The sequence below is a fragment of the Lynx canadensis genome, chromosome A2, assembly GCF_007474595.2.
Source record: "Lynx canadensis isolate LIC74 chromosome A2, mLynCan4.pri.v2, whole genome shotgun sequence".
NCBI classification, from domain to species: domain Eukaryota; kingdom Metazoa; phylum Chordata; class Mammalia; order Carnivora; family Felidae; genus Lynx; species Lynx canadensis.
Genome location: NC_044304.2, coordinates 62655726 through 62665700, shown reverse-complemented (window position 1 = coordinate 62665700; position 9975 = coordinate 62655726).

Here is a 9975-nt window from a genome sequence, read left to right as displayed (position 1 = left end):
GTTCTGTTTTGACTTTCCAGCCGGCCATCCCCAAACTGTGCCAAATATCTTTGTGTAACGTGTTTTCTGAGCAGAGACTGAAGCCCCCGGCAGAACATGGTGTGGGTGAATTATGGCGTCAGGCTCCCAGGTCACATCTGGTTTCCATTCCATTTGCTCTGAATGGTGCTGTCTGCGTTCTTCAGACACCCTGCATCTAGAAGTTAGCAATCACCTTAAGAAGGAACAAACCGCTATCATTTTCCTACCTGGCTGATGTTCTTAGGTCCTAAAAGGAGGCAGGACATTGACCTTGATTTTCTGCAAGTATGTAAGAAATGGAGTAGAAGACGTTGACCATTTCATGACTCTATTCAGATGCGCCTTTTGTTCAGTTCCAGCCTGCTCAGCCCTGTCTTGTATTTTATGGCTTCTCCATTTCCATCTGGTTTAACCTAGCATTTTGGCCATGCACCAGGCATCATCCCTGCGTTCTGTATCCCCGTCTCGTTTTCTCCTTCTTCAGCCCCGCAGGCAGACGTTACCTTGTGTCCCACGAGAGGCGGCTGGGAGTCTGTGAGAGGCTCAGTGTCCTTGCCCGTGGCTGCGGGTGGCAGGTGAGGGAGCCAGGACCGGAGCCCGGGGTCCCAACACGTTCCTTCCACCAGAAGCCACACTCCGGCTCCTGCTGAGCTCCTGGACGCCTGAGCTTTCAGCACGCCAAGAGCTGGGATCTAAGTCCCAGATGAGATCGTGTAATCCCTTAATCTCCGTGTGGGGAAATGGAGGTGCCGAAGGACAGGCTACCTCCAAGTTGCACAGACTGAGGCGTGGAATCAGAGGTCCCGGCTGGGTGCCCGTCCTGCCATATCTCAGACATTCAGGCGAGTCTTGTAACTGCCATGGGCATCAGGTACTAGTGCAGTGGGACCGCCATTCTCCTAACAAGGATCTGCATCGCCTGCTCCCGGATGCCACCCCTGCCTGATGAGCCTCCTCCAAGGAGGGAGGCAAGTGGAAAGCAAACTGTAAAAGGCACCATTAAGATGCTATCAACCACAGAACTTCTGGCACATACTTGATTTTCCACAAATGAGCTGACCTCTTAAGATTTGACCATTGTCAAACAAAATCACAAAACACGATGGTGTAGGGCCAACTGTTAGATTAAAGGAGATTACGGAGACGTGGCAATTAAATGCAACGTAAGATCCTTGACTGGGTCTTGCTTAGGAAACTTTAAAAGCCACTTTGTGGACAAAGGAAAATATTTGAATCAATATTAAATTTCATAGGCATGATAATGGCTTCGTGACTATACAGGAGAATATCTTTGGAGAAGCATTTCCTGGTGAAGGGCCATTACATCTGTTTTAAATGGCTCGTGTATGTGTGTGTGTGTGTGTGTGTGTACATATATTAGAGAGAGAAAGAGAGAGGAAACTACTTCCTGGGAAACTTTAAAATGACAGCCACCCACCACAAAACCTTGGGAAAATTAAAAAAAAAAAAAAACTTTTTAAAGTTTACCTATTTTTGAGAGAGAGCAGGTGTGAGGGAGGAGGGGCAGAGAGACAGGAAGAAAGAGAATCCCAAGCAGGCTCTGCACTGTCAGCATGGAGCCTGACACGGGGCTCGATCTCATGAACTGCGAGACCATGACCTGAGCTGAAACCAAGAGTCTGCCGCTTAACCGACTGAGCCACCCAGGCACCCCTAACCTTGGGGAAATTTTTAAAGGGCGATTCTTTTAATGCAGTGATTATACTTGTTGAAACATACCCTCAAGAAGTAATTAGATCCCATATGATTTCTCTGCCACTGGGTAGAAACAGGCAGACCCCATGAGACAGGAGCACATACCAAATGGATACCCTATCCCCAGAGTCTGAATCTTGCACAGCAGGACAAAGAGACCAAAGAGGATGGAAATTCCACTCCAGGAAAGAGGGCTCTGCCTGGAGCCTGCACCCCCAGGGTCATGGCCTCCTGTGAGATGGCTCTGTTCCCTCGTTTCCCTAAAGGCCGCCATTCACTACCATTCACACACAGCAAAGAAACACTACAGATACAATGAAGAAACCCATTTTTCAGTTGTATTGGGTAAAACGTCTTACACTTTCAACAATTCATGACCCACCATTCTCAGTATAGACTCAACTGAGTTTGCCTAAGTACTTTCATCCAAAGCACTTCTGTGCATGTTGACATAAATCCACCATTGTGTCGCTGTCCCAAAGTGACCTCCCCGATGCCTCTCTGGCTGATTTCTCCTAGCTGTTATGCAGACCCCACACCAAAGAATGAAAATGCTCATCCAGACTTGCCTTACCCAGGGCACAGAATACCTCCTGGGCCATCATCTCTGATTAATGCCTCTCAGGTGGTCTACTTTTCCTACACAGCCAGGAAACACGCCCTATGTGCCCAAAGGTCTCCCATGGTGTAACTTGGGTCATCCTGCCAGGGGCCTTTTCCCGCTCTTACCCCTGACTCCCAGGGCCACACTGTGGTGCCCTGACCTCAACAGGTGTGCAAAAATAGTTACTATCTAGATAGACAAATGAGTTGCAGCACCTGCAAATAGAGAACAAAACCGATGGAATAATTTTTAAAAGTCACAGATCACGACCGTTGAAAAGCTAGAAGAGTATTATGAACAGTTCATGCCAATAAGCCTGATAACTTGGACCAATTTTTTTTTTAATTTTTTAAAATACTTATTTTGAGAGGGAGTGGGAGGGGAGGGGCAGAGAGAGAGAATCCTAAGCAGGTTCTGTGCTCTCAGCACAGAGCCTGATTCAGGGCTCGATTCCATGAACCGTGAGATCATGACCTGAACCAAAATCAAGAGTTGGACATGTAACCTACTGAGCCACCCAGGAGCCCCTACGTGGACCAATTTCTTCAAAGACGCAATCTTATAAAACTCATAAAAGAAGAAATAGATAATCCAAGTAAGCCCATATTTGTTAAAGAATTTGATCAATAATTAATAATCTTCCCAAACAGAAAGCAGTGAGCTCAGATGTGTTGACTGGTGAATCCTACCAGACATTTAAGGGAGAAATCATACCATTTCTCTACAATCTGTTCCAGAAAGTAGAAGTGACTACACTTCCTAATACATTCTATGAGGCCAGCATCACCCTAATAATGAAGTCAGACAAAGACATTACAAGAAACGGAAACTACAGATCAATACCTCTCATAAACATCGATGTGAAAATTCTCAACAAATATTAGCAAATCAAATCCAACAATGTATAAAAAGAATTACAGGGACACCTGTGTGGCTCAGTCAGGTGAGTGTCCGACTCTTGACTTCAGCTCAGGTCATGATCTCACGGTTCATGGGATTGAGCCCCAAGTCAGGCTCTGCACTGACAGCACAGAGCCTGCTTGGGATTCTCTCTCTCCCCCTCTCTCTGCCCTCCCCTGCTCATTCTCTCTCTGTTTCTCTCAATATACATAAATAAACTTAAAACAAAAAGAATTATACACACTGACCCAAGGGACCATTTGTGTAAGACTGGGTCAACGTTGAAAAATCATGTAATGCAATTGATCACATCAGCAGGTTAAAAAAGAAAAGTCCACTAATTAAAAACAAAAAGATTTTGAGAGAAAGCCATGCCTAAGAACTTCATCGTCCCCCTAAGAAAATCCGTTCCTTTAAACACTCTTGCAAACACAAGATTGAAATTCCTAACAAACTAGTTCAAACACTCAAGCTAACGATTGCCCGCCCACAGGAGCCTTCCTGTCCTTGGGCTGCTGGGAGGGAGGTCTGGCTGGCTCTGCCCCGAGGGCCCCACTGGGCATCTTGCCCAGCATGCCTCCAGGCTGCACTGTACCAGGCAAGGCCCCCCTGCCATCCTCTTCTGCACCCCGCCGTGGTGACCCCTCACGGACCCAGGCGTTCTCCTTGACGACAAAGTGGAGGCCTTGAGCATCCCGTGTGCACACACCTCGTCTCAAACCTCCCAGCAGCCCCTCTGACAAGACGACAGGAGGTGGACAGGCCTCTCCTCCACTGGACTTGCCCCGAGGAGGCTGTCCTGGGTCCCCGTAACCCGATCCTGTCTGTAGAAGAAGGCCGGGTCTGGGCACTGGCGCACTTCGTTTGGGTTTGATTAGCGAGGCTGCGGGGAGTCTCCAGGCCACAGCCGCCCTGGTGCACACTTCTTTCCAGCACCAGATATGACAATTGCCAGTGTTTTCCTTGGGGGAAGTCGGAGTAAGCGGACAGTTAGTGAAAACACAGACTCGTTTATTCTAATAAATCGTAGCGGCAAGTAAAATAAACTCGACCCCGCTCGTAAAGGGGAGCAAGCCCCAGGAAAGAGAAGACAGCGAAAACAAGACGTCTCCTCCTCGGCTCGGCCGGTACTGCAGGCAGCATTACCCACGCTTGCCGGCGGGGGAAATGCCAGTGTCCAGATACTTTTGTTACACAAAGAACTCATACGCATTATGAGAATCAACTCCCTCCAGGCAAGTGAGCGACAGACCAGTAATTCACAACTGAAGAAAAAGAATTCGGGAGCATACATGGGGGGGGGGGGGGGGACATCTTCACCCTTCCTGGCGATAAGGGAGTAACAATTACAACAAGGAGGTATCTTCACCGCCTATCAAATTTAACAAAAATGTTTAAAATCATGTCAAGCCTGGGGTGCCTGGGTGTCTCCATCAGGTAAGCGTCCGATTTCATCTCAGTCATGATCTCGTGGTTTGTGAGTTCGAGCCCCATGTCGGGCTCTGCGCTGACAGTGTGGAGCCTGCTTGGGATTCTCTCTCCCTCCCTCTCTCTTTCTCTCTCTCCAAATAAATAAACTTTAAAATAATGTCAGGCCTGGTGCTGGTAAAATCAAGGAAGTTCCCACGCACGATGTTGGCGGATGTGTAAGTTGGCCACAACTATTTTCAAAAGCCATAAAAGTTGCGCATTCCTTTCAACCTGATGCTTGTATCATTTAGCCAGTAGTCTGTGTCCATAAATCTAACCAAAAGAAAAAAGAAAAAAAAAAACAATGTAAGAAATACATATAACCAAAAGAAATGAGTCTAAACATGCCCTCAAAATTCTGTGTACGAAGCTATTTATCCTAGTCTGTTTGGGAATAACTAAATATCCCTGAACTATTTGGCGTACATTTAAAAAACAGTTTTGCAAAGAGTTTGACATATCTTGCTGGCGTATTCATGACTGAAGGCCTCAGTACATAGCAAGTTCTAAAGGTGTTGCCATGGCAGAGTTTTAATTATGCAAACAAGCTTTCACATCAAGAACGGAACACAACATCGATGGCACTCCTATTTTGATACTTGGACATATTTAATTTTCTACCTCTACCTTGTTGACATTTCTAATTTTTTATACGTGAAAATGTTTTGTGTTTTTTTTTTTATCTTAGAGAGAGAGAGAGAAAGAGAGAGAGAGAGGGAGAGTGCGCGCGCACGCGCGCGCGCACGCCCATGACCAGAGGAGGGGAGGGGCGGGGAGAATCCCAAACAGGCTCCACCCTCAGCACGGAGCCCGACATGGCGCTCGATCCCATAAACTGTGAGATCATGACTGGAGCTGAAATCAAGAGTTGGACGTTCAACCGACGGAGCCACCCAGGTTCCCCCAAGTGAAAACGTATTTTTAATGGGGGAAAAAAAAACCAAAGATGAGCTCAGATCTCACACTGCTCATCTGTCTCTCACGAAAGTATCCTAATCCTTTTGAGCCTGTTTATACTGTCAACCCACTGTGACCTGTGGCTAATGAGTTCCTTATGTATGTCACTGCCATGCAGAGGACTACTTCCTCCTCACCGTGTCCACCTTCTACAAATCCAAGCGTGCCCTTACATAGGGTCCGTATCACGTATCATGGTGCCCTCGAAACTCCTGGAGATCCCAGGCTCTGCTGGTAAAGGGTCAGTCAGGGTAACCTGGTAAAAGGTCACTGCTCATGGCACTTGGTCACATGCCGGGGAGACGAATATGGCCACACCTATAGCCAGTGGTTCCCCGGCAAGGAATATTCCACGGAGCCCGTGCATCGGGTCTCTGGGTGCCTGGCCCGGCTTGCGCAGTTGGCTCGTGCACAGGGAAGTGAACAGAGGAACAGGGCACAAGTCACAGCGGCACCCCGGGGAGTGGCAGAGGCCCAGCCTGGGGTCAGCGGAGCGTGAGCCAGGGACAAGTACAAGAACACCTTTCTGCTTGATTCCGCGGGGGCCTTGTTGGAGGAAGAGAGATTTTCCAGGTCTGTGGGTGGGTTTGTGGTTGGGCATCGTGGTGGGGCCAGGTGACGGCTTCCTTTCTCAGTGGAGGAAGCTCACCACCTGGGGTCAGTGGGCAGGCAGAGGGCAGGAAGCACAAAAGCCCTGCGGGCTTGAGAAGGAAGAGAATTTCTCTCACCTCCATTAGAGCCTTTGAAGGATACTGGAGAGGTGGCTCTGTGTGGATGAGCTTTTGGCCTCAGAGCAGCCGAGGGCCCCACTGGGGCAAGGGCACAAACTCCAGGAGTTGTCCTCAGTGGTTTGCTCTTGTGCCCTCGAGCCATTGACAGGCTCAGCCTTCGGTCCGGTGACCTCCGCCTTGGCATCGCAGCACCCCGGCCCAATGGCCTCCTCGAGTAATGAAGCTTGCAGTCATTACCAGCTGATTTCCATGATCAGTCTGCGCCCATCTGCAAAGCTGCCGTCCCCCCACTGCTGGGGCACTTGCGGTGTGGGAGAAATGCTAAGAACGGTCCCAAAGTATCGAGGGTACATTTCTGCCACATATTACGTGGAGCCAACCACACCCTAAGCGTGCAGGGTTCAGGCTAACTTATTTCCCATAGGTTTGTTTGCAAATAGGTATCTTTTGGGGGAGCATGTTTTAACCCACACCGGCGTCCCCCTGCAACGGGGGTACAGCGTCCCTGAGGGGTCAGGCGGGCCCGTGAACACGTGGGTGTGTTCTCACCTGGCTGGGAGGAGATCTGAAGTCACCGGAGAAGGTCAGCCTGTTACTGGTGTTTCCCCGGGAGCCAGTGCGGTGTGGAAGCCAACGGCTCCTCCCATGTGAGCGCCCGAGAGCTTCTGAGAGTCCACAAGAGTCCCCGAGAGTCCCTGAGAGTCCTTGGGAGCCTCCGACAGCCCCCAAGAGCTCCCGAGAGTCCCCAAGAGCCCCCGAGAGCCCCCGAGAGCTTCTAAAAGCCCCCTAGAGACTTTCGGGCATCAGCTGCCACGGGAAGGCCAGTCCAGAGGCACCAGGGCCACTGGCAAAGTGGACGAAGGCCGGCCCACAGCCAAGGCCGAGGAGATGGGCTCCCGGAGGCTGGGCAGCCGCCCTGGCGGGAGCCGGGACACCCTGAAAACCGTGGGGAGCGGCGGCCCCACAACAAGCCCAACGGAATCGCCGCATGAGGTGTTAGAACGCAAGCCTGAGTGAACAGCTGGTGCTCACGAGGAAGCGGCAGGTGACGTGGGGCTGGGGCGCGTCGCTGACCGCAGGGGAGGACGTGGGGTGGCCCTTGCACACAGGGCAGGGGGGTGAGAGTGACGGCGAGGAGGACTTGAGAGTGTGTTAGGCCGACGCCTGATCATCGTTCCCCGGTGTCTGCTTCCCGTTGGGCTGACACTCTTCTTGGCACGCGCAGCCCTGGATGCCTCTTGGTTCCAAGATTGAGGCGATTTCCAGGCAGCAGAAGAGCCCTTCTCGCCAAGGCTCCATCGGGGGCAGGAATCCGCCCCGGAGCCGTTGTGACAGCCATGCCGCTCACATGGGGTACCAGGATTTCTGGTTTAAAAAGGGAGGCGTCCAGGGCCGCCTGCGGGGCTCAGTCAGCTGAGCATCTGACTCTTGATTTCGGCTCAGGTCACGATCTCGCAGTTCATGGGTTCGAGCCCCATGTCGGGCTCTGCGCTGATGGCACAGAGCCTACTTGGGTTCTCTCTCTCTCTCTCTCTCTCTCTGCCTCTCCCCTGCTCATGCTCTTTCTCTCAAAATAAAAAATAAATTAAAAAAAAAAGCAAAGTGGGGGGATGCATCGCACCTCTCTCCCTGCTGGCAAATAAAAGAAAGCAACTGGCCTCGACTCTGACCTTTTGACAGTCCATCGGGAAAAATGAGGTTGCAGAAATAAGCGTGCACCCACCGTGATGGCCATAATGATGACAATGAAGAAGGAGCACTGTTGGCGGGAACATAGAGGGACTCGAATGCTGCTGGTGGGCATGGAAAGCAATACAGTCGCTGTGGAAACTAGTCCCGTGGCTCCTCAGAAAGGGATCCACAGAGCTACCACATGACCCACCCATTCCACTCAAGGCATCCTCAGAGCAGAGCTGAGGACATGTGTCCACGGACGCTGGTGCACAACGCTCAGTGTTACCTAACAGCCAAAAGGTGGGCTCAGCCCGAATGCAGATCAACCACCAAATGGGACAGGCAACGTGGCTTCTCCGTGCACTCCAGTGTCGCCCACAGGGAGGAGTGAGGTGCTCCTACCTGGAGGAGCCTTGGAAACATTACGATAAGTGAACGAAGGCAGGTACTTTGCAAGTCTGTCGTGTGATTCCGTGAATGTGAAAAATCGGGAACAGGCAACTCGCCGGAGACAGAAAGTAGATGCGTGGTTAACAGGGTCTGGGGGAAGAAGAAATGTGTGACCGCTGTGAACATGCACGGTTTCCCCTGGCGGGGAGGATGGAAGTGCTCCGGGATTAGGTGGTGGTGATGGTCACACGACCACACGAAGACACTAAGAACCACTCAACAGTACACATTAAAATGGTCAAGATTACGGTGTTTGAATTACCCTTCTGTACAATAAAGAAATCAAGTCGGGGGAAACGAGCGTGCAGAAGTCATACAGTTTAACGACGTGGGATAATCCTGTTCTCGTCTGTAGAGGGGGAAACGGAGCTTCTCTGTGGACGGAGGAGACGTGCTCAGCAGGGCAGTGGGGACTGTGACTGTGCCAGACGTAGGCATGCCAGACGTCAGATGGAAGATGTGCACGCCCACTGCTGGCAAGAATTATACACACCCGATGACATTAAACAGAAAGTTATGAGTCCATCGTTAGGGGAGGCATTTCTGGTGTCAGCATTTTTTGAAATACGTGAGCACATCTGGATCCTCTGATCATAAACAACTCCTCTCTGAAAACCGTCTTTAAAGAGCCTTTCTTCTTCAGGAAAGGAGTCAGAACTCTTTTTTGACTGACATTTGGAGAGAAGATGTTGAACTAAAAATTCCTAATGTATCTATCTTTGATTTTGTTTTATAGCCTTACAGTTCCCTTTGCTGACTTTGACTCCCCTTAGCGTTTAATTTTAATACGCCCACTTGTGTTAATTGCAGGTCCCTGTGTGTGCAAGTACATGTGTGTGAGTGTGTGTCACTGTAAGTCTGTGCGTGCATCTGTGTGTATGCATGTGTATACATGTGCACAAGTGTGACTGTAAGTGCACGTGTGGGGGGAGTGCATTGCACGTCTGCATGTAACTGTAGTGTGTGTGCACATGCACGTGTGTGTACATGCGTGTGTGTGCATGTATGCAGGAGAGCCATGTGTGCATTGGAGTGATGTGTGTGTAAGTGCACGTGTGTGTGAATAAGTCTATGACTGTGTGTGTATGTGTGTGTAAATCCGTGTGTGTAAGTACGTGTGTGAGTGCGTGTGTGTGAGCGGTGTGGGGGGGGGAAGGTGTTTGGAACACAATAGAGAGAGTCCGAGATTAAGAGAAACAATTGGAGTGACCACAGAATATACGTCAAGTGCTTTGAAATCATTACCCATGAAGTGCTGCGTTACTATGAGTTACTATTTCCAGGCTGTTCCACACAATTTTTTAGCATGACTGTGTGACTTGCAAATAGAAGGGCCTGTGGGCGCTTGGGTGCCTCAGTCGGTTAAGCATCTGACCCTTGATTTTGGCTCAGGTCACGATCTCACAGTTCGTGAGTCGGAGCTCCGCAGCGGTCTTGGTGCTGACGGCATGG